The sequence below is a fragment of the Furipterus horrens genome, unplaced genomic scaffold (genome assembly GCF_987537825.1).
Source record: "Furipterus horrens unplaced genomic scaffold, mFurHor1.1.pri manual_scaffold_17, whole genome shotgun sequence".
Classification (NCBI taxonomy): domain Eukaryota; kingdom Metazoa; phylum Chordata; class Mammalia; order Chiroptera; family Furipteridae; genus Furipterus; species Furipterus horrens.
The window spans coordinates 74,718,237-74,741,813 of record NW_028327187.1 but is presented as its reverse complement, the minus strand read 5'-3'; the positions used below and the strand labels follow the sequence as shown (position 1 = coordinate 74,741,813).

The window sequence follows — 23,577 nt, the reverse complement described above, 5'->3', positions numbered from 1 at the left end:
TGGGTCATGCATATAAGTTCTTTGGCTACTTCATTTCCCATACTGTACTTTACATCCCCCTGACTGTTCTGTAACTATCTATTTGTACTTTTTTATTTTTATTTTTATTTTTTTAAGTATATTTTATTGATTATATGGTTACAATAGTTCCAATTATTTCCCCTTTGCTCCCCTCCGCCCAGCACCCCCCTTCCCCAACAATCCCCTCCCCAAGTCCATGCCCATGGGTCGTACATACAAGCTCTCCTGCCTCACCCTTTCATATATTCTTCTTCTTTTTTTAAAAAATAATTAATTAATTAGTTAAATATTTTAACAATAAAAAATAACAATCCCTCCCTCTCAGACTTAAGACCCTTTACAATCTTATAAAGGACAATGGACGAAGGTCTCGAGCTCCTCTAGCTGCTTCAAGCTGGACATGGTTGTCGTCCTACCTACCCTTGGGTCAAGAAATCCCTAATAAGAGTGGGGGTGTGGAGGGGAGGGTGGCCTTCCCACAAGGGGAAGGATCGTGCAGACTCCAGGTTGGTTGGCTGTCTCTGGACAACGGCATGCTTGGTTTAACAGGCTGGCATCCTTGTTGTATTCTGGGGGCAACAGGGTTAAAGGACATCATTCAATCCGTAACCACTAGATGACAAAAGACAGGTATTAATTTTTTAATGTCCCACATTAGGGAAAAGAAGGGCTTCTTTGGAGGAAGGTATGCCAGGTACATCTCACCTGTCCAAAACCCTTTTGCCCATTATACTTAGTTTGGACTGAGGGAAATATTTTAGGTTTCCCCCCTCTCAGGCCTCTGGGCTCTTTCTGTCCAAGCCATTAGGATAGAAAAGAGAAACCAGTTTTAAAGTGAAGCCCACAGATCACCCCGTTCCTCACCAACCCAGCCACTTAGTTCAGCCAAACCATTGAATCTCAGGAGGCAGCAATGCAGACAGGATTAAGTGAGGCCTATACGTACAGACAATCACTCAGGTAATGAGATCGTAGGCTTATGCCCTTTGAAAACAGAAAACACATGTTAATTTATGTAACATAACCCACATACAAGTCTCTAAATCTATAGGACTGTCTTATCGGAAAGACATCCAGTTGCAAGGCATTTGACATTCTTCTTGCCTGTAAATTAAACATCTTTGATAATGCCACAGACATATTTTAACTTTCAAATGAAAACAAATTTTAAATGAAAAGAAACTTTAAAGACGGTTAGCTGCACTACTTTATAGTCTACCACTGGGCATTGTGGTCTTCCTTGAATCGTGATTTTTCTCCCTAAGATTACCCTCCTTGTCATTAAAGGGACTGCATTAAGTTCGTTCTTAATTTATCCTGTTCATTTGCATAAAGACAACAAGAGCAGCAAATGATCACTTATGATCTTTAGTTCTGCTTTGCTGGAACTTACACAAGGAACATTTAGGGTGACCTTCAGTCTGCCCTTCAGGGCACAGAAGCTGAACCACATACCTGGCATTCAGCCTTGCCTGTAAACACCTGTCTTTTCCAGGTCCTCCTGGTTTTCCATTGTGCCTTAAGGTCCCTTCTAGCCATCTTTCAGGAAAACAACCTTCATTCCTTCCCTGGAAAGATTGCTATGGACCGCTCATCCATCCAAGGTACCAGGCCTTTTATCTCGTGGACTTTTATTACCTTTGAAAGTCAGTCCCAGTTGCTCAGGGCTTTTTGGTAACAACCAAAGCCCAAGCATGTCTCCTTTAGGCATGACATTCCATTCAAAGTCTTAGTTAAAAAAAAAAAACCAAAAAACCTCTATTAACAACTGGTCTTATTAGTTTTATGCAAAGAAACTTAGGTCATTACTTACTTTTTTAGAATGCCAAATTCTGGAGGGATCAGATAGGGAGAAAATATATACAGTGTGAAGGAAAATCCTTGTCCTTCTAATATTCACTGAACTTGCATTTCTATTCTTTATATTTTTATTTTTCCCCCCACTAAAAATTTTTCTGTTTATTTGTTTTTCCATTACAGTTGTCTCACTTTTTTCCCTCTCTTGCTTCCCTGAACCCTGCCCCCCCTTCTTCCACATTCAGTCTCCACCCAGTTGTCCATGTCCATGGGTCATTTATACATGCTCTTTGACTAGACCCTTCCCCTTCTTACCCCTTCTCTCCCTCCCATCTCCCCCTTTGTTTCTGTTAGTTTATTCCTTGTTTACATACCTCTGGTTCAATTTTGCTCATTTGTTTGTGTTGTTCATTAGTTTCCTGTAACAGGTGATAGCATAAGGTAATTTTCTTTTGTTGCCTGGCTTATTTCGCTAAGCATAATTCTCTCTAGTTCCAATCATGTTGTTGCAAATGGTAGAAGTTCCTTCTTTCTTTCAGTACTTATTCATTGTCATTTTCCCCCTTTGTACTCGTGTTCCTCTCTGTCTCTCTCTGTTTCTTCATCTTCTTAAAGCAGACCCTTTAGCATCTCTTGCAATGCTGGTTTGGTGGAGATGTATTCTTTTAGCCTTCTTTTGTCTTGGAAACTCCTTATTTCACCTTCCATTTTGAATGAGAGCCTTGCTGGGTAGAGTATTCTTGGTTGTAGGCCTTTGTTTTTCATTACTTGGAATATATTTTGCCATTCCCTTCTGGCTTGTAGTGTTTCTGCTGAGAAATCTGATGATAGCCTTATTGGAGCTCCCTTGTATGTTATTAGTTGTTTCTCTCTTGCTGCTTTTAGGATTCTCCCTTTGTCTTTGAATGTTGGCATTTTAATTATGATGTGTCTTGAAGTGGGCCTGTTGGGATTCATCTTCATTGGGACCCTCTGTGCTTCCTGGACTTGCATGATTCTTTCTCTCTTCATGTTAGGGAAGTTTTCTGTCATTAGTTTTTCAAAGTGGTTTTCTATCCCTTGCTCTTCTTCTTCTCCTTCTGGAATTCCTATGATATGGATATTATTACGTTTCATGTTGTCCTGCAGCTGTCTTAGAGCCTCTTCAGTCTTGTTCAGCCTTTTTTCATTTTGTTGCACTGTCTGTGAGTTTTTGTTTACATTGTCCTCCAGCTCGCTGATCCGATCTTCTGCTTCCTCTAGCCTGTTTTTAATTCCTTCTACTGCGTTCTTCAATTCAGAGATTGTATTCTTCATTTCCTCCTGGCTCTTATTGATAGCTTCCATGTCCTTTTTGATGCTGGTATAATTCTCAGTAAGTTCCTTATAGTTCTTCTGGAGTTCACTGTAGTTTTTCTGGGGTTCTTTGTAGTTTCCGCTGAGCTCATTGAGCTTCTCCATAATCCATGCTTTCAATTCCATATCTGATAGTTTGCTCCCCTCTATTTCATTTAGCACTCTTTCTGGGGACTCTACTTTTCCTTTCAATGGGGGGTTGTTTCTCTGTCTCCCCATTTTTGTGACTCCTATTGTTTGTTGGTGCTTCTTAGAATGATCTGCACTTCCTGGATCTGCCCCTGGTGGTGTCAGATCCTGTACCAGTCTGGGCCTAGGCAGCCTGTTGGAGACTTCCAGGGATCTACTGCCTTTGTCTGACTCCTTTAGTTGTTAATCTATTCAATCTGTGATTAGCCGTCAGGCTTAAGGACCGTGGGTGTGGCAGCTTAATTCCTGTAGGCGGGGCTTTTGCTTCCCCTCAGGCTGACGCCACTTGGCTGGGAATGGTCTGCCTGCAGTGTGGGGATGAGTCAGCCCTGGGTCCCGGCTGGCTGCTTCCCCAGCTCTCCCCTCAAAGCCACCACACCAAATTCTCCCCAAGCATTTCCTGTCCTCTCTGTCTTCCCTCTGATTGTGCCCAGGGTAAGTGGGGGCAGAATATTTTCATATGTGATCCGCTTAAGAGCTCTTTTTCTCCAGCTGTTTCTCTCCGGCTAGCAAGAAACCCTATGGCTTTTCTCTTTTCCCAGCTGGATACTATTTTACTTTCCACTCTGTTGCTGTAGGCTGGGAAGCTCAGCTGGGGGTTTAGACCCTGCCCTTCTCAGGAGGAATCCCCGGCTGCTGAGCTGTTTCTCAGTCCCTTCAGCTGCTACCCGTGTGACGCCAGCCAGCCCTTCCGCGTCTCCGCACTCCCTACCGGTCACGTTGTGATGTAGCGGCCTTTTCTGTCTCTCCGTGGTTATAAGACTTCTCTCCAGCTGGTGTTCGGTTGGTTATTCCAGATGATTTCTCCAAAATTACGTTGTAAATCCAGACTAGTTCTGGGAGGAAGTTAGTGTAGCTTCTACTTACTCCTCCGCCATCTTGTTTCTCCCTATTTGTACTTCTTAATCCCCTCACCTCTTCCTCCAGTCCCCCATAACCCCTCCCCACTGACCACCACTCCACTGTTCTCCATATCTATGATTCTGTTTCTGTTCTACTTGTGAGTGTAGTTTGTTTTTTAGATTCAGTTGTTGATAGTTACGTATTTATTGCTATTTTAGTATTAATATTTTTGACCTTCTTTTTCTTAAATAAGACTCTTCAACATTTCATATAATAATGGTTTGGTCATGATGAACTCTTTTAGCTTTACCGTGTCTGGGAAGCACTTCATCTGCCCTTCCATTCTAAATGATAGCTTTGCTGGGTTGAGTAATCTTGGTTGTAGGTCCCTGCTTTTTATCACTTTGAACACTTCTTGCCAGTCCCTTATAGCTTACAAAGTTTCCTTTGAAAAATCGGCTGACAGTCTTATGGGAGCGCCTTTGTAGGTAATTGTCTGCTTTTCTCTTGCTGCTTTTAAGATTCTCTCTTTATCTTGAACTTCTGGCATTTTAATTATGATGTGTCTTGTAGTGGACCTCTTTGTATCCATCTTGTTTGGGACTCTCTGTGCTTCCTGGACTTGCATGTCTATTTCCTTCACCAAGTTGGGGGAGGTTATTTTCATTATTTTTTCAAATAGATTTCCAATTTCTTGCTCTTTCTCTTTTCCTTATGACACCCCTATGATGCAAATGTTGGAATACTTGAAGTTGTCCCAGAGGCTCCTTACACTGTTCTCAGTTTTTTGGATTCTTTTTTATTCTTGTTCTGATTGCTTGTTTTTTGCTTCCTTATGTTCCAAATCATTGATTTGAATTTTGGCTGTATCCATTTTACTGTTCTATCCCTGTAAATTGTTCTTTATGTCAACTACTGAATCCTTCATTTCTGACTGGATGTTTTTCATGCTGTTGAGGCCCTCACTAAGTTCCTTGAGCATCCTTATAACTAGTATTTTGAACTCTGCTGGAGTTCAGTAAGAACTGAACGGAGATTGCTTATCTCCATTTTGTTTAGTTCTTTTTCTGGAGTTTCAATCTGTTGTTTCATTTCGGCCATGCTTCTTTGTCTCCTCATTTTGGCAGCCTCTCTATGTTTGTTTCTATGCACTAGGTAGAGCTGCTTTGTCTCTGTGTCTTGATACATGGCCTAATGTAGTAGATGTCTTGTAGGGTCCAGTGGAACAGCCTCCGCTATCACCCAAGCTGGGTATTCAAGGTACGCCCTTCATGTGGGTTGAGTACACCCTCCTCTGTATAGTTGAAACTTGATTGCTGTTGGCAGGTCAATGGAAGGGATTTACCCAGAACAGTCAGCTGCAGGGACTGGCTGTGACCACTGACCACCAACCTCTGCCTCTGTGGAGGACCAGCTGTGCAGGGGCAGGGTGGTGGTGCTCCAACATGGTCTGTAGCTGCCCACTGGGTGCACAGGCTCTGGGGTTTCCTGGGTGGTGCAGGCCAAGGTCAGCCCCCATCTGTGTTTTGCCCAGGGCATCATATCTGGGCTATAAAGCAATTTGAGATGGCTGCTACTTGTGCTGGGCTTGGAGATTCCCAGGTGAAGCCAAGCTGTGATTCCAGGCTGGCTGCGGACAGTGCTGGGCCTGGGGCCACTGAGCAAGGTACAGGGTCTGAGGGCTTACTGAGGCTGGCTGTTGCTTGTCTGAGAGGATTTAGGAAGTTGTGAAGTATGAGCCAAGACCAGCCATTCATATGGAAAAGTCTCTGTTAACAGCTTGGGTGGGCCCATAAGTTGGGTGGGATGGAGTCTCAGGGGATCTCCAGGGTGCGCAAACAGTGTTAGCCAGGTTGATGGAGTCTCAGATATGGCACCCACCTGCCTGCTCTGTGGCTCTGTGTGGAGATGGTTCAGAAAAGGGACAATGGCCTCTGCTTACCCTTCTGTCTGGGAGAAAGCTGTCCCTCAGCTCTTGCCTTGATGTCAGACAGTTCAGTTCCTCCCTGTATGCCACAGGTGCCTTCTAGCTGCTACCCTGGTGCTGAAGCTCAGAGAGAGTGAGTCTGAGTAAGTCTGTGTGCAGGTTCTTTAAGAGGAACTTAAAGACTCCAGCAGTTTCTTCCACTAACTCAGTCCCTGCTGGTTTTTGCAGACAGTTTTGGGGACTTATCTTCCCGACACTGCAACCCTGGGCTGGGTGGGGGACCTGCTTTGGGGCTGCGACTCCTCACTCCCGAGATATCCCTCCCAAATTTTTATCCACCACATGTTGGTGTGGGACAAACTCGTTCTGTGTCTCCACACCTCCTACCAGTCCAGGTGGATGTAGGTTCTTTAATTCCATAGTTGTCAGACTTCCATTCAACTCAGTTTCTGATGGTTCAATTCTGAGTGATGGTTGTTCTATATTTTAGTTGTAATTGTGATGTGGTTGTGTGAGGAGGCAAGCCATGTTTACCTATGCCGCCATCTTGACCTAAGTGATACTTTTATTTCTTTTTTTAAGATTTTATTTTTATGTATTTTTTTTTTTTTTTAGAGAGAGGAGAAAGGAGAGAGAAAGAGAGGGAGAGAAAAACATCAATGTGTGTTTGCTTCTTGTGTGCCTCCAAATGGGGACCTGACCTTCAACCCAGGCATGTGCCCTAACTGGGAATTGAGCTGGTGACCCTTTGGTTTACAGGCTGGTACTCAATACACTGAGCCACACCAGCCAGGGCCCTAAATGGTACTTTTAATTGTCAATTTCTGATCCTTTGTTGCTAGTATATAGAAATACTTTTGATTTTTGCATATTGACTATCCTAAAACTTTGCTAATCTCAGTTATTGTACTGGTTTTAGCAGATTTCTTAGGATTTTTTTTTACTTAGACAATCATTTCATCCCTGAATAAAGACACCTGTGTTCTTTCCTTTTCAACCCATATGCCTTTTATTCCTTTTTCCTGCCTTACTGAACTAGCTAGGACCTCTAGTGCAACAATTAGTGAAACTGATGAGCACAGAAATCTTTGCCTTGTTCCTAATCATAAAGAAAAACCAGTTAGTCTGTCATCATTAAATGCGACATTAACTGGGTTTTTCATAGACTCCGTTTATCAGGCTGAAGAAGTTTCCCTCTACTCCTAGTTTACTGAGAGTTTTTATTATGAATGGGTATTGAGTTTTCTCCAATCTTTTTCCTGCACCTATTGAGATGATCATGTAGTTTTCTTTGTTGTTGTTGCTCTGTTAATATGGTTAATTCCACTGACTGATTTTCAAATGTCAAAGCAAACTGGCATTCCTGGGAGGAACACTACTTAGCCATGATCTTTTTATACATTTTTGGATTTGATCTGCTAACATTTTGGTTAGTATTTTTACATCATGTGAATGCATGAAGGATAGCGGTCTGTAGTTTCCTCTTCGTGTGATGTCTTTGGTTTTGGTATGAGGATAATGCTTGCCTTATAAAATGAATTGGGAAATGTTCCCTCCTCTTCTATTTTTGGAAAGAGTTTGTGTAGAATTGATGCTATTTCTTCCATAACATTTTGTAGAATTCAACAGTGCAGCCATATAAACTTTGAGTTTTCTTTGTGGGAATGTTTTTAGCTACAAACTCAACTCTTTTAATAGATTGTTCAGGTTATCTATTTCTTCCTGGATGACCTTTAATAATTTGTATTTTTCACAGAATTTATTCATTTCATCTAAGTACTCAAATATATTGGCATAAGTTTCTCACAATATTCCTTCATTATCTCTTTAATGTTTGTAGATCAGTAGTGATACTCTCTGTATCATTTTTTTTTATATTGGTAATTTCTATCTTCTCTCCATTTTTTCTAATCAGATTGGCTAGAGGTTTATCAATTTCATTAATCTTTTCAAAGGTCAGCTTTTGGTTTCATGTATTTACTGTACTGTTTCTCTTTTCGATTGATTTCTGCTCTTTATCTTTATTTTCTCCCTTCTATTTATTTTGGATTTAATTTGCTCTTCTTTTTCTAGTTTCTTTTTCTTTTTTTAATAGGAATTAAGTTTATTAGTTTGGCCACCTGATGGTGGGGGGCAGTTCTGGTTAGACATGGCGTTTTATCTTTTCTTTTTAAAGGTTTATTTATTTTTAGAGAGAGGGGAAGGGAAGGAGAAAGGGAGAGAAACATTATTGTGTGGTTGCCTCTCACACGCCCCATACTGGGGACCTGGCCCACAACCCAGGTATATAACCTCTCTGGGGATCTAACCTACGACCTTTTGTTTTACTGGATGATGCTCCAACCAACTGAGCCACATCAACCAGGGCATAAGTAGCTTTCTAATGATCATAGGGTATCAAGGTGAAAAACACATATCAGTAATTTAAAAATTACTGCAAAACTATAGCTCTGTCTCCATTCATCAGAAAAATTCATATGCATTTTAGTCCTGTCCAGTGTGGCTCAGTTGGTGGGAGCGATGTCCTATAAACTGAAAGATCATGGGTTTGATTCCTGGTCAAGGCACATGCCTAGGATGAAGGTTCAGTCCCCAATTGGGGTGTGTACAAGAGGCTACTGATAGATGTTTTTCTCAAATTAATGTTTCTCTCTCTCTCTCCCCCTCCTTTCCCCTGTCTCTAGAATCACTGAGCATTTCCTCTGGTGAGGATAAAAAAACCCAACAACTCATATTCACTTCAAATTGTTCTGGTAGCACTGAGCATTGTCCATGCAAGAGTGGTGGCTGAGTGATTTCTTTGCTGGATAAGTGAATGCTTGACATAAGGACCTACCTACCAGTGTGAAGTCAGTGTCTAAAGCCTACTTAGATTGCAGTTTATGAATTACAGCACATTGTAATGCTGGAAACAGAAAATAAACATTTGATTAGAGGTTGTAATGGTAAGTTTTGATCCAGAAATGTCATTTACTAGAAAATTGTGAAAATTTATATAGTGGTACACTTTTTTTTTTTTTTTTTACCATTACAGAACATTTTGCATGCTGTACATTTTAAGTGAAATAACGTTCCAGTTTTACTTTTTAAGATATAAAATTTTAAAAATAAAAAATAAATGTATTTTCTAATTTAACTTGTGGTTTCTTCTTTGTCTGTGGGTTATTTAGAAGTATATTTTGCCCTGGCTGGTGTGGCTGAGTGGACTGAGTGCTGGCCTGTGAACCAAAGGGTCACTGGTTTGATTCCCAGACAGGGCACATGCCTGGGTTACAGGCCCCGTTCCCTGTTGGAGGTGTGTGAGAAGCAACCAGTCAATGTATCTCTCACACATCAATGTTCCTCTCCTTTTCTCCCTCCCTTCCTCTCTCTCTGAAAGGAAATAAATAAAATCTTTTAAAAAACAAGAATTTTATTTTTTCATTTCCATGTATTTGGAAATTTCCTAGATATTATTCTTTTATTGATTTCTAACTCAACATCACTATGGTCAGAAATCCTACTTTGTATGATTTCTGTCCTTTGTAATTTATTGAGACTTGTTCTACTGCCTTGAGAAAAATGTGTATTCTCTTTTTTGTGTGTGCTTTAAGTCTTTTATTTTTTAAAGGTATATTTTATTGATTATGTTGTTACAGTAGTCCCAATTTTTTTCCCTTTGCTCCCCCCTGTCCAGTACCCCGCTTCCCTCCAGCAATCTCTCCCTCACTCAGTTTATGTCCATGGGTCAGGCATATAAGTTCTTTGGCTTCATCATTTCCTATATTATTCTTAACTTCACCCTGCCTATTTTGTTCCAGCCAATTATGCTTCTTAATCCCTGCACCATTTCCCCATTTCTCTCCCTTCCCCCTCCCAGCTGATAACTCTCCAAATGATCCCCATACCTATGATTCTTTTCCTATTCTGGTTTGCTTAGTTGGATTTTGTTTTTATTTTTTTAGATTCAGTTGTTTATAGTTGTGAATTTGTTGTCATTTTAATGTTCATAATTTTGATCTTCTTTTTCTTAAGTAAGTCCCTTTGACATTTCATATAATAATGGCTTGGTGATGATGAACTCCTTTAGCTTTACCTTGTCCGGGAAGCACTTCATCTGCCCTTCCATTCTAAATGATAGCTTTGCTGGATAGAGGAATCTTGGTTGTGGGTCCTTGCTTTTCCTCACTTTGAATACTTCTTGCCAATCCTTCCTTGCCTGCCAAATTTCTTTTGAGAAATCAGCTGAGAGTCTTATACACACCCCTTTGTAGGTAACTCTCTGCTTTTCTCTTGCTGCTTTTAAGATTCTCTCTTTATCCTGAACCTTTGGCATTTTAATTATGATGTGTCTTGGTGTGGTTCTCTTTGGGTCTAGCTTGTTTGGGACTCTCTGTGCTTCCTGGACTTGTATGTCTATTTCCTTCACCAAATTTGGGGAGTTTTCCTTCATTATTTTTTCACATAAGCTTTCAATTTCTTGCTCTTCCTCTTCTCCTTCTGGCACCCCTATGATTCGGATGTTGGCATGTTTAAAGTTGTCCCAGAGGTTCCTATGCCTCTCCTCATATTTTTCAATTCTTGTTTCCTCATTCTGTACTGGTTGACTGTTTTTTTCTTCTTTATGTTCCAAATCATTGATTTGAACTTCAGTTTCCTTCCCTTCACCATTGGTTTTGTGTGACTTTTCCTTCATTTCATTTAGCATAGCCTTCACTTCTTCCCTTATGCGTTTGCCATACTTAAGCATATCTGTCAAGCCTGTGAGCATCTTTATCACCAGTGTTTTGAATTCTGCATCTGTTAGGTTGGGTATCTCCTCATCACTTAGTTCTCCCACTGGAACCTTGATCTGTTCCCTGTTTTGGGCCATACTTCTCTGTCTCCTCATCTTTTAAAAATAATTTATTAATTAATTAATTTTTTATAACAATAAAAAATAACAATTCCCCCCTCTCAGATTTAAGACCATTTATAATCTTATAAAGAACAATGGGAGAAGGTCTCATGCTCCTCTAGCTACTTCAAGCTGGACATGGTCATCATCCTACCTACCCTTGGGTCCAGAAATCCCTAATAAGAGTGGGGGTGTAGTGGGGAGGGTGGTCTTCCCACATGGGGAAGGATCTTGCACACTCCAGGTCAGTTGGCTGTCTCCAGACACTGGCGTGCTTGGTTTAACAGGTTGGCCTCCTTGTTGTATTTCCTCTGCCATCTTGGATCCTCCTTTTCTCCTCATCATGACAGGCTCCTCTGTTTGTTTGCCTCTGTGTCTTAGGTAGAGCCATTGCACCTGTTATATAGTAAGGGAAGGAGCGTTAGGTATTTGTCAGTAATGGGTGCCCTGTTCCACCTCGTGGTGGCGCTGTATGTGGGGGAGGGGTCTGAGAGGGAACAATGATGCTTACTCAGCACTCACACCTTTTTCGGGCACTTCTCCCCTTCCATATGGGACTGGTGCCTCTCTAGCTATTGCCCTGGCTGTCGTTCCCATAGTGGGTGGGTCTGCAGATGTTCTAGGACCATGGGGGCCCTTTAAACAAGCAGACTTTGCTGAGAAATTGGCAATTTCTTCCTCTGCCCCAGCCTCCACTAGTTTGCACAGTCAGAAGCAATAAGGCTTTATTTTCCCCAGCGCTGGGACCATGAGCTGTGCAGTCTGGTCTGGGGCTGGAAGCACCCCCCCAGGTGTCCCTCCCAAGTTTTAAAAACATGTGACTGTGCTTTCTGCTGGCCTGCAGCTGCTCTACCTGCTCCTGCTGCTGCCGCTGCTGCCGCCACCACACCATGGCCTCTCCACCCAGGCTCCACCCCTCCTACCTGTCTGGATGAGTATTTCTTCTTTATTTCTTTGTTTGTTTGATTTCCATGCAGCTCAATTTTCTGGACTTTCTGGTTGCCTCTAGTTTTGAGGTAATTGTATTCCTTCTTAGTTGTTGAGAGAGATGCAGTGTGTCTGTCTAGGCATCTGTCTAGGCCTCTGTCTTGGCTGGAAGTCCAAAAATGTGTATTCTCTTGTTGTTGGGAGTAGTATTCTAAAAATATCAATTAGGTCACTTTGGTTGATAGGGCTAGCCTTCTATATCTTATTGATTTAGTTGATAGTCTTCTATATCTTACTGATTTTCACTTATTTGTTTTATCAATTACTGAGAAAGGGATGTTAAAGTCTCCAAATATGTTTGAAGATTTGTCTATTTCTAGAACTTTTTGGTGCTGTCAATTTCTGTTTTGATGTATTTGGGAGCTTTGTTGTTAGGTGCTTTCATATTTTAAATGATTGTTTGCTTGGTTATTTGTTCTTTTTCCATTGTGAAATGTCCCTCTTTATCTCTGATAATACTCTTTGTCTTGAATTCTACTCTATCTAATATTAATATAGCCATACAAGCTTTCTTATGCTCTGTGTTTGCATAATATATCTTTTACCATCATTTTACTTTCAGTTTGTGTCTTTATGCTTATGTGTGCTTCTTGTAAATAACATATAACTATTTTATCTAGCTTGACAGTCTCTGCCTTTTAACTGGTGTGTGTGGCAGATTGTGTTTTTCAAAGGTAGCCCCAACAATATCTCCCACCCCACATGCTCTTCTGGAACCTTGCCATTTTCCCATCAAGAAGTGGAATTTAACCCTCCTCCCTATAATCTGGGAAGGCTTGTGACTTGCTTTGAATCAACATAATATGGTAAAAGTGATGCCACTTGATTTCTGAGTGTAGGTCAGAAAAGGCAATGCAGCTTCTGCCTTGTCAGTAGGGATATTCAATCTTCCAGCCTGAAGCCACCACCTAGCCAGTTCAATTTCCCTGAGGCTGTCATGCTATGAAGAAACCCAAACTATCCCTCATGGAGAGAGCACATGGAAGCTCTCTGGGACGACTCAAAGAAGCAGAGATGCCCAGCCGCTGTTCCAGCTTTGGCCACTGTCTTACCTGACGGCAACCATATGAAAGGCTCTCAGCCAGAACTGCCCAACTGAGCCTTTCTCAGATTCTTTTTTTCCCCCCATAATACACACACATGAATGTGTAAAACACAGAGTTTATTCTTGTATTATTGTTTATTAATTATTGTATTATTTTCCATATAAACAACTGTAAACCTACTTTTTCCCCAACTCTGTACATACACATATAAAATTTGAAGTGTATAATTCAGTGTCATTAACTACATTCCCAATGCTGTGCAACTATCACCCATATCTGTTTCCTTTTTCCAAAATCTTTTCTTAAATTTTCACCTGTGGACATGCTTATTGGTTTGGAGAGAGGGGAAGGGAGGGAGAGGAACATCGATCAGTTGCCTCTGGTATGTGCCCCGACCAGGGGCCAGACCCACAACCCAGGCATGTGCCCTGACTGGGAATCCAACCGGCGACCCTTTAGTTTACAGGGATAACCCTCTAACCACACAGGCCGGGACCACTTTTTAAAAATCACCATAAAAAGAAGCTCTGTACCCATTAAGCAATAGCTTTCCATTCTCCCCTCTCCTCAGCCCCTGCTAACCTCTAATCTACTTCCTGTCTCTATGCATTTGCCTATTCTAGATATTCCATATAAATAGAATCATACAATATTTGTATTTTTGTGTCTGCCTTCTTTCACAATGTTTTCAAGTTTCCTCCATATTGTAACATATATCCAGACTTCATTCCCTTTCATGAAGGAATAATACTCTATTGTATGGCAATATGATTTTTGTTTATTCATCTACTGATGTACATTTGGGTTGGTCCCATATTTTGGCTATTGTGACTAATGCTGTAATGAACATTGATGTACAAATATCTGACTGAGTCCCTATTTTCAATTCTTTTGAAGATATACAGCCCTGGCTGGTGTGGTTAGGTGGACTGAGTGGTGGCTTATGAACCAAAAGGTCATTGGTTCAATTCCTGGTCAGGGCACATGCCTGGGTTGCAGGCCAGATCCCCAGTTGTGGGTATTAGAGGTATGCAGAAGGCAATCTATTGATGTTCCTCTCACATATCTGTGCTTCTCTCAGGCATCGATGTCTCTCTCCCTTTCTCCTTCCCCTCCCCTCTCTCTAAAAATAAATAAATAAATATTTTAAAGAATGTATACCTAGAAATAGAATTGCTGGATTATATGGTAATCCTGTTTAGCTTTTGAGGAATGCCTTTCCTATATACTTAACTCACAGGAACGTACGCAATAAAAAAATGATCACAGTTATTTTAAAACACTGCATTTTGGAGCAATTTGTTATGCAACAAAAATAACTGGGATAGAGTTTTAGTCTGTTTAGTCCATTTATATTTGATATAATTATTGATATCTTTGGGTTTAAGTCTACCAACTCACTGTTTGACTTCTATTTGTTCCATCCATTTTTTTTTCATGAAACCTCTACCTGTATTTCTGCCTTCTATCGCAATGCCGCCGGTAACTATCACCCACAATGAACCCTATCAACATCTTGACAGAGGAGTAACCTCTAACTGTTGGTATAATTAGAAGAAATGTACATGTTTTGTACTGTTTAACAGGATGTTTCTTTACTAAAATTGACTTTACATGCTTGGCCTCTTTGAGGACACTGTTTTTTCTTAGCTTGACAATGAATTACAAAAGAAACAAAATAGAAGACAAAAATGAACGGTGAGAGATCCAAGATGGCGGAGGAGTAAGTGGAAGCTACACTAACCTACTCCCAGGACCAGTCTGGATTTACAACTTAATTTTGGAGAAATCATCTGGAATAACCAACCGAACAGTAGCTGGAGAGAAGTCTTATAACCACGGAGAGACAGAAAAGGCCGCTTCATCACAACGTGACCAGTAGGGAGTGCAGAGAAGACGCAAAAGGGCTGGCTGGGCTCCCAGGGATGGCAGCTGAAGGGACTGAGAAACAGCTCAGCAGCTGGGGGTTCCCCCTGAGAAGGACAGGGTCTAAACCTCCAGTTGGGCTTCCCAGCCTACAGCAACAGAGCAGAAAGTAAAATAGTATCCAGCTGGGAAAAGCGAAAAGCCACAGGGTTTCTTGCTAGCCTGAGAGAAACAGGTGGAGAAAAAGAGCTCTTAGCAGATCACGGATGAAAATATTTTGGCCCCCACTTACCCTGGGCTCAAGCAGAGGAAAGGCAGAGAGGACCAGAGACACTTGGGGAGAATTTGGTGCGGTGGCTTTGAGGGAAGAACTGGGGGAACAGCCGATCGGGTCCTAGTGTTCCATCCATTTTTATTATTCTGTTTTTCTCCTTTGCTGCCTTTTGGGGGGGGGGGGGACGAATTGCTTTTTTTTCTTTTTTCTTTCTTTCTTTCTTTTTTAGTATTTCATTTTCTTTGACTTCTTAGATATAAGTCTTTCTGCGTTATTCTTATTTTTTGAAGATTTTACTTATTTATTTTTAGAGAGAGGAGAAGGGATGGAGAAAGAAAAGGAGAAAAACATCAATGTGTGGTTGCCTCTTGCATGCCCCCAACTGGGGTCCTGATTCACAACCCAGGCATGTGCCCTGAGTGGGAAGCGAACCGGTGACCCTTTGGTTCATAGGCCAGCACTCAATCTACTGAGCCACACCAACCAGGGCTTTTTTGTATTATTCTTAAATTGTTGCTCTAGATAATACAATCTGTTTCCTTAATTGAGCACATTCTACCTTCAAAGAAATATTATACCATTTCATGAACAATATAAGAATGTTAGCCCTGACTGGTGTGACTCAGTTTGTTGGAGCATTGTCCCATAAACTGAAAGGTCGTGAGTTGGATTCCCATGTCTAAGTTGCAGGTTTCATCTCCAGTTGGGTATGTGAGAGAGGTAGCCAATCAATGTTTCTCTCTCACATCAATATTTCTCTCCTTCTCTCTCTCCATCCCTTCCCTTCTCTCTAAAATCAATAAACTTGTCCCCAGGTGGGGATTAAAAAAAAGCAACTTGTATTTCTTTTTTTAATCTTAAAGTCTTTTATTGAATTCAATCAGAAATATAGTGGTGTTTTTGCAATCATAAGATTAATATACAAATAAGTGAAAGTGATTTTGTAATATAACTGGATGAACTTTCTGAATTTGCAAAGTGAGTAACACACAGTTTTGATTTTATCAACAGACTGGCCAACAAGTGAGAAATATAACAGTCCTTTTGATCATTTCCTGTCGGATCCATGTAGTGTGTTTCAAGTAATAAAGAATATATCAGACTACAGAGCAACAAAGAGATTTATAGTAGACGCACTGATTAAAATGACGAATGTCCCAAACAGTGGAAGGAGCATTTTGCCAGAGGATGCCAAGGGGTGCGTTTTGGGACCTGGAACTGGAGCTGGTGCTGGAGCAGGTATTTGGATGGTTTCATGGCTCTTCATACCAGGTGAGACAGTGGACTCCAGGCTTTTCATTCCAGGGCCTTCAAGCTTCTGGTTTTTATCACCAGGGCTGGAGACATAGATGGGTTGAAGATATTCTATGTTCTCAACACAATTTGCAGTTTTTAGACCTTTTAGAAATGCACACTTGTAATGGCTGCAGGTCTTGTTTGTGCTTTGAAGGATAAGGTTGTTGCCAGCTCCATCCTGTGATACATGAAAAACCTCATTCAGGGGTATTAAAATAATTCTTTCACTTTCATTTTCTTTATCAAAAAATTTTTCAATGGCAACTCCAAAGCATGTGCAAATGGCTAACAGAATGTGTTGGTCATCTGTGGCTTGAGGTTTGGAGTAATATGCCAAGGTGAAATGGCCAAATCTGGCTTGGTTTAGCCCTCTAGAGGTAAATGCAGTGCCCTGGCTTGTGCTATACACCACATTTTTGTAACTATCCTCACAAGGTCTTCTCAGCAACTGCAGGGCTTTTGTCAGGTAAAAATGAAAAGCTTTGAACTGGAAACCATAGATATAATCTTTTCTTGATTGGCCAGCCATCTTCACAGCTTCATTGAACAGATGGTAAAAGGGAGTTTGCTCCTTAGCTTCATTAATTTATGCTGTCAAGGCTATTCCATGGTTATCTGTAAAACTCCTAGGGAGAAAGAGCTGAGGCTTCTGAGCTTCCCATTGGCTTTTGCATTTTCCCACACCTCTTCCAAAAGCTGATAGCTTGCTTGTTCTTCCTTGAGCAGTTTGGGAACATATTTGATTTCCATCCTGTCGGTACATTTCTGGTATTCGTCATCAAATGCATTATCTGCCATGTCTAACGTATTAGCCTTCACCTGGAAAATATCCATCAGAGTCATAGCTGACAGCAGCATGGTGACCACTTCAAAATGTCTTGTGTTCATTTTTCTCTTCTGTCCAGACAAGCACCACTTCTTTATAACTTCATATGTTGGATTTCCGTTTATTTCCTGGAACTTCAGGTTATTTATGGTTTTGCGGTAGTTGTATTCCTTCTTAGTTGTGGAGGGAGATGGAGCGTGTCAGTCTAGGCCTCCATCTTGGCCAGAAGTCTCCTGTGTTTGTTTGCTTCCAACTTGTATTTTTTAAAAAAGAATGTTATAGCAGAATTCTAATTGCAACAGTCCCAACCTTTGTGTTCTGGTTGTCATGAAATATTTTTACATATGCTATACAAATTATTTTTATATACAGTATGCAAAAGGAACTTCACATTACATTATTATTGTATTTACTTTAAACAGTAAATAGTCATATATATTTACTCTTAGTGGTGTTGTGTATTCCTTTCTTCAGTCTGGTATAATTTATTGTATATCTAAATAATTAACTTAACATTTCTTTTATTACAGATGAATTCTTTATTCTTATCTGGGGATGCAACTTTATTTTGTCTTAATTTTTGTCAGATGTTTTTACTGGATCTAGAATTCCATTTTGAAATTTTTCTTTTCTTTTTTAAAAAATATTTTATTTATTTACTTCTAAGAGAGAGGGGGAAGACAGGGAGAAAGAAAGGTAGAGAAACATCAATGTGTGTGAGAAACATCAATTGGTTGCCTCTCACACACCCCCAACTGGGGACCTGGTCTGCAACCCAGGCATGTGCCCTGACTGGGAATCAAACCCACAACCTTTTGGTTCATGGGCCAGCACTCAATCCACTGAGCCACACCAGCCAGGGCTATGTTTTTATTTTCTTGAATCATTTGAAGATGTTCCATTGCCTTTCAGCCTCTACTGTTTTTAGATTAAGAGTTTGCTGTCACTCTTATTATTCCCTTGTATGTAGTAGTATGTCTCTTTTTTCTCTGACTGCTTTTAGGTTCTTTTTTTAAAATTGTTTTTTCAGCCCTGGCCAGGTGGCTTAGTTGGTTGCAGGTTTGATCCCCCGTTAGGGCACATGTCTAGGCTGTGGGTTTCATCCCTGGTTGGGGCATGTACGAAAGTCAACCAATCAATGTTTCTTTCACATTGATGTTGTTCTTGTTCTCCCTCTCTCTCTCTCTCTCTCTCTCTGTCTCTCCCTCTCCCTTCTTCTCTTTCTAAAAATATCAATGACCATATCCTCCTACTCTGCTTTAGACTTCAGCAGACCTTGTGTTGATCTTTCTCAGCTCTTCTGCCCTCCTCTAGCTGCCAGTTGCCACTGGAAGGTCTGGAGTGTGGTTTCTCTCTTCTGCCCTCATTCATACTTCAGCACTGCTGGTATATCTGTACCTCAGAGGGAATCACTCAGTCCACCCACTCTGCCTCTCAGCTTTCTTGGTGAAGGCCTATGGAAAAGAGTTATGGGTGAATGCAAACTCCTTTTGTGTGTGAGGTGCCTAGGGATTCAAACTGCATGCCATCCCACACTTGATCTTTAAATTTTTGTTTAAAGGTCTTCTGTTTTCTTCTTACACAGGTCTAAGGCAGCCTCTTCCTATTGCTGCTGTTGCCAAGGATAAAAGCAACAAGGTGTCTTTTTCCTAGGAAGGGCTTGGTGTTTTTCAGATTTGGGCTAATTTTTTTCCTTTTTCTTTCTTTCTTTCTTTCTTTCTTTCTTTCTTTCTTTCTTTCTTTCTTTCTTTCTTTCCTTCCTTCCTTCCTTCCTCCTTCCTTCCTTCCTTCCTTCCTTCCTTCCTTCCTTCCTTCCTTTCTTTCTTTCTTTCTTTCTTTCTTTCTTTCTTTCTTTCTTTCTTTCTTTCTTTCTTTTTCTCTTTTTTTGGCCACTCAGCTCTCCAATAAGCTTAAAAGAAAAAAGCCCTATTATTTTGTAGGTTATCTAGCTTCTTGTAGCTGGGGTCGAAGTGATGCTCTCTTACAACTTCTTGTCCTAGGCAGAAGGAAATATCCATCTACTGCCTTTTAATTTATACTACCACAGAAAGTTTTTGTTTGATCTCTGAGTGTTCCTTTTTATAGTCTCTGTTCTTTTTTTTCAAGGATATTCACATTCTTTATCTCCCTGAGGACATTAAGGCATTTTAAAGAAAATATTTCTGGTCCTGACCAGGTAGCTCAGTTGGTTAGAGCATCGTCCCTGTACACTAAGGTTGCAGGTTTGATCCCCCACCAGGGCACATACAAGAAGCAACCAGTGAATGCATAAGTAAGTGGAACAGCAAATCGATGTTTCTCTTTCCCTCCCTCTCTCTATAAAAATCAATAAAGGAAAAGAAAATATTTCTTGTCCTTATGATACTGTTTCCCACAGATTGTTTTCCCGCTTCAGTTTGATCTTTATCTTTTATGTTTTAGAGGCTTCCTCAGATGTCTAGTGGTCTTTGGTTGTCTCATATTTAAGAATGAATGGGATACTAAAAAGCTTATTGTGAGGAGTGGGCTTGTGAACTATGGGCTTAATTTTAGGGTGATGTGCATGTGCTGTTTTAGTGGGGAATTCCGCTGTTACTCTAATTCCTTCCTCCTGGAATGGACAAATATCCCTGAGAAAGAGCTTCAGTCTGCTTCCTGGGTCTGGCTGTCAGCACTAAAGGAATCAACTAGGGCAAGAGGGCCCAGAGTGCTCCACATACTGTAAGGAAATATTCAGTCTCCCTGTTTTCAGTGTGGTACTCTCTAAAGCTGTTCTCGGTGTTCCCCAATCGAGACACTCTTTGTTTCATCATCTCTGAAGAATGGACTTCCTCTTCTGCTGGGATGGATGACTATTTCCAGGGGTCTAACTGACTCTTAAACAGATTTTCACCTGTAGCTCGACATTCACTCCCATTTCCACTGCTGATTTTTAAGCTATGTGTGAGCTATGCCATGTGAATTCAGCTGGTGCTCAGTTGTCCTCACTGCCCCCAGCTGCCTTGGATTTGCTACACTGGTTACCGCTCAGCTAGCACAATCTTGTTGCTGTTATCTCATCTCCTGTTATTTTTGTCCTTGGGAATTTTTGCTTTTAAAAGTCATTTCATGTCATTTTAGTGGGGTTTCAGGAAAGAGAGAAAGTAAATTCATGGGTTTAATCTGTCCCGTTTGTTTCCAATCAGCAGTATGTGGAGAAAGTCTGGGAGAACAATCGAATGGAAAGAGAAGGAGGCTGGCTAGGGTCATGTGGAAGGACTGTGGTACTCTCAGGTCAGCTTGTTTGGAGCCCGTGAATCCCTAGTGATACCTGTCCACATACTGATGTGGTTTTCTCCAGCAGCACTTTCTGCAGCCTGTGAGGGAGAACACAGAAGTCAGGTGGGCAATTCTGTTCAAATCCTGGGGGTTTGTAGGAAAAACAAGAAAATGGGTGAGTTAAGTGTGGTGAGATTGAACAGGCCAAGCCAAATGCCTGCCAAGGCACAGCTCCTGCTGTGAGAGTGCCTCTAGCTAGTGATTTACACAGAGATAGTGTCTCAGTCAGCTCAGGCTGCCATAACAAAATGCCAGAGAATGGAGGCTTAAACAACAGACATTTACTTCTCACAGTTTTGAAAGCTAGAAGTCCCAGATCAAGCAGGGCTTGTTTCTGGTGACGGCACTCTTCTTGGCTTATAGTTGGTTGTCTTCTTGCAGCATCCTCACATAGGAGAGACAGAGACAGAGAGAGAAGGAGGGGGGGAGGAAGCTCACTCTCTGATGTTTTTTTTTTTTTTTAATTTTTGATTTATTTATTGTTTTTCTATTACCTGGTGTTTTCTTGTAATGATGCAAATCCTATCGAATCAGGGCCTCACCTTGTGACTTCATTTAACCTTGATTACTTTGTTAGAGGCTCCATCTTCAAATACAGTCACATGGGGAGCTAGGACTTTCACATATGATATTTGGCAGGGGTAGGGCACACAAAATTCAGTCCATAACAGATGGCCATTTTGTATATTACATAACCTGACCCAACCTTGGCCTCAAGTGCTTGGACTGGGAGCAAGTACCCGGTCAAGAGCAGCCAGCCTACAGATTGGTCAGTTCCCTATCCAGGTTACCTGACCTGAAGGCTCTTCCCAAATACGGATAGTGAGTATTTGGACCAATAAGCTTTTCTCATGGGTACTTAAAGTGCAGAGAGATTAGAAGCCAAAAGACGTATGGAGAAAAGGTAATGCGTAATTGTCATGAAGCATTAGAAGCTAAGGAGATGCAGAAACTAGGATTAGGCAGAAGCAAAAAAATGGAGAAAAGACAGACACAGAGGAGAGGGTTATGTAGTTGGTTGGTGGTGACAAGAACAGGAGCTGAGTCATCATAATAACAGTCTAGGGGTGGGAGGTTGAGGGTGTAAATAAGAAAGCCTGCTCCCCAGAGCTGCTTCAAAACCTGGTTCAAACTCCCCAAAGCTCAGGTGTTTGATTCTGTGTGGGTTCATGTCTATATGTCTGAGGTTACTGTTGTGATGATTACTTTCATGCCAAACTCACTGGGCCATGGGTTACCCAGATATTTGGTTAAACATAGTCCTGAGTACATCTGTGAAGGTGTTTTCTATGAGATTAATGTTTGAATCAGTAAACTGAGTAAAACAGATTGTCCTCCTTGATGTGGGTGGGGCTTATCCAATCCTTTGAAGACCTGAATAGAATAAGGAGGCAGTGTAAGAGGGAACTCTCCTGTCTGACTTCTTGAGCTGGAACTGTGGCTGTTTCCTGCCCTTGGGCTAGAAGTTAAACCATCAGTTTTCCCAGGTGTCCAGCTTTCTGACTGTAAATCTTGAGACTTCTCAGGCTCCTTAGTCACATGAGCCAATTCGTTACACACACGCACACATACACACCCTATTGGCTCTGTTTCTCTGGAGAACCCTGACTATGCAACTATCTTCCTTATTCCTACATGAATCCTCTATTAATGGAGAAACTTGAGCATGTTGAAGAGATGCACTATATGGTCTAGGTGGGATGTGGAAGACAGAAAGGCCAAGTGGGATCTAATAGCTTTGGTGCAGGGGTCTAGAGACTAGAAAGTTCTGTGAGGTAAAAATGCAGAGGTGGTAGAAGTAAGGAATTTGGAAAATGAGAAGAAACAAATTGAAAGTCATGCCCAGAGAGCTGACATTTAGGTCTTAACATGTCAGAGTAATTCTGTGGATGATAAGGCACAACTGTGAGAAGGGGATGCTGAGGCAAGGGCAAGGTCTTTGAAGGTAAGGTCAAGACACTGAGAAGTTGGGGTGTTGTATAGGTGAGTGGAAGATTGGGAGTCATTGGTGAATATGGCAGAATGAGCATAAGAAGGTGCAGAAGTTGGCCAGGCCCAATAACAAGAGCCTCAAAGGAGCCTCTTGATAGGGCTGCTGAGAACTCTCACAATATGGTGGCTGACTTCCTACAGGCAGAGCAATCCAGGAAAGAGGACAAGGAAGAAGCAGAGGTGTCTTTTATAACTGGGTCTTCAAAGTTGCCAGCTGACACTTCTGCTTCATTCTATTTAGTCATTAAAAATGAGTCATCAGGCTGGTGTGGCTCAGTAGATTGAGCACTGGCCTGCAAACCAGAGGGTTGCTGGTTCAATTTCTAGTCAGGGCACATGCCCACGTTGCGGGCCAGGTCCCTGGTTGGGGGCACACGAGAGGCAACCACACACTGATGTTACTCTCCCTCTCTTTCTCCCTCCCTTCCCCTCTCTATAAAGAGAAATAAATAAAATCTTTTAAAAAATGAGTCACCAAGTCCATCCCTCACTCATGAGGAGGGGAAGTAGGTGCCACCTCTTGAAGGGAGAAGCACCAAAAACCTTGTGGCCAATAGGTCAAAACCACCAGAACAGAGATATTGATTAGCTTCAGACTTTGTTAAGAATACATGTTAAGCCCTGGCTGGTGTGGCTCAGTGGACTGAGTGCTGACCTGCAAACCAAAAGGTCACGGGTTTGAATCCCAGTCAGGGCACATGCCTGGGTTGCAGGCCAGGTCCCCAGCTGGGGGTGCACGAGAGGCAACCACACAGTGATGTTTCTCTCCCTCTTTCTCCCTCTCTTCCCTCTCTCTAAAAATAAATAAATGAAATACAGCAGTCCCTCGCTATATCGCGGTCCACTTATCACAGCCTCACTGTATCTCGGGATTTTAAAAAATATTATATTTAATTATTTATCACAGATTTTTCACTATATCGTGGGATTTTGTGGTACTGTATACATATGTTGTTAAAGTTATGTAGGTTTAAGAGTGTAGAATAAATGTAAGGTTCCTACTTT

The 23,577-nt window shown here is 41.4% G+C and overlaps 1 pseudogene; it reads right to left on the bottom strand.

The window, feature by feature from the left end:
- Positions 1-16,179: 16,179 nt before the first annotated feature.
- On the bottom strand, positions 16,180-17,351 carry LOC149991242 (ecto-ADP-ribosyltransferase 3 pseudogene; annotated as a pseudogene).
- Positions 17,352-23,577: the final 6,226 nt, after the last annotated feature.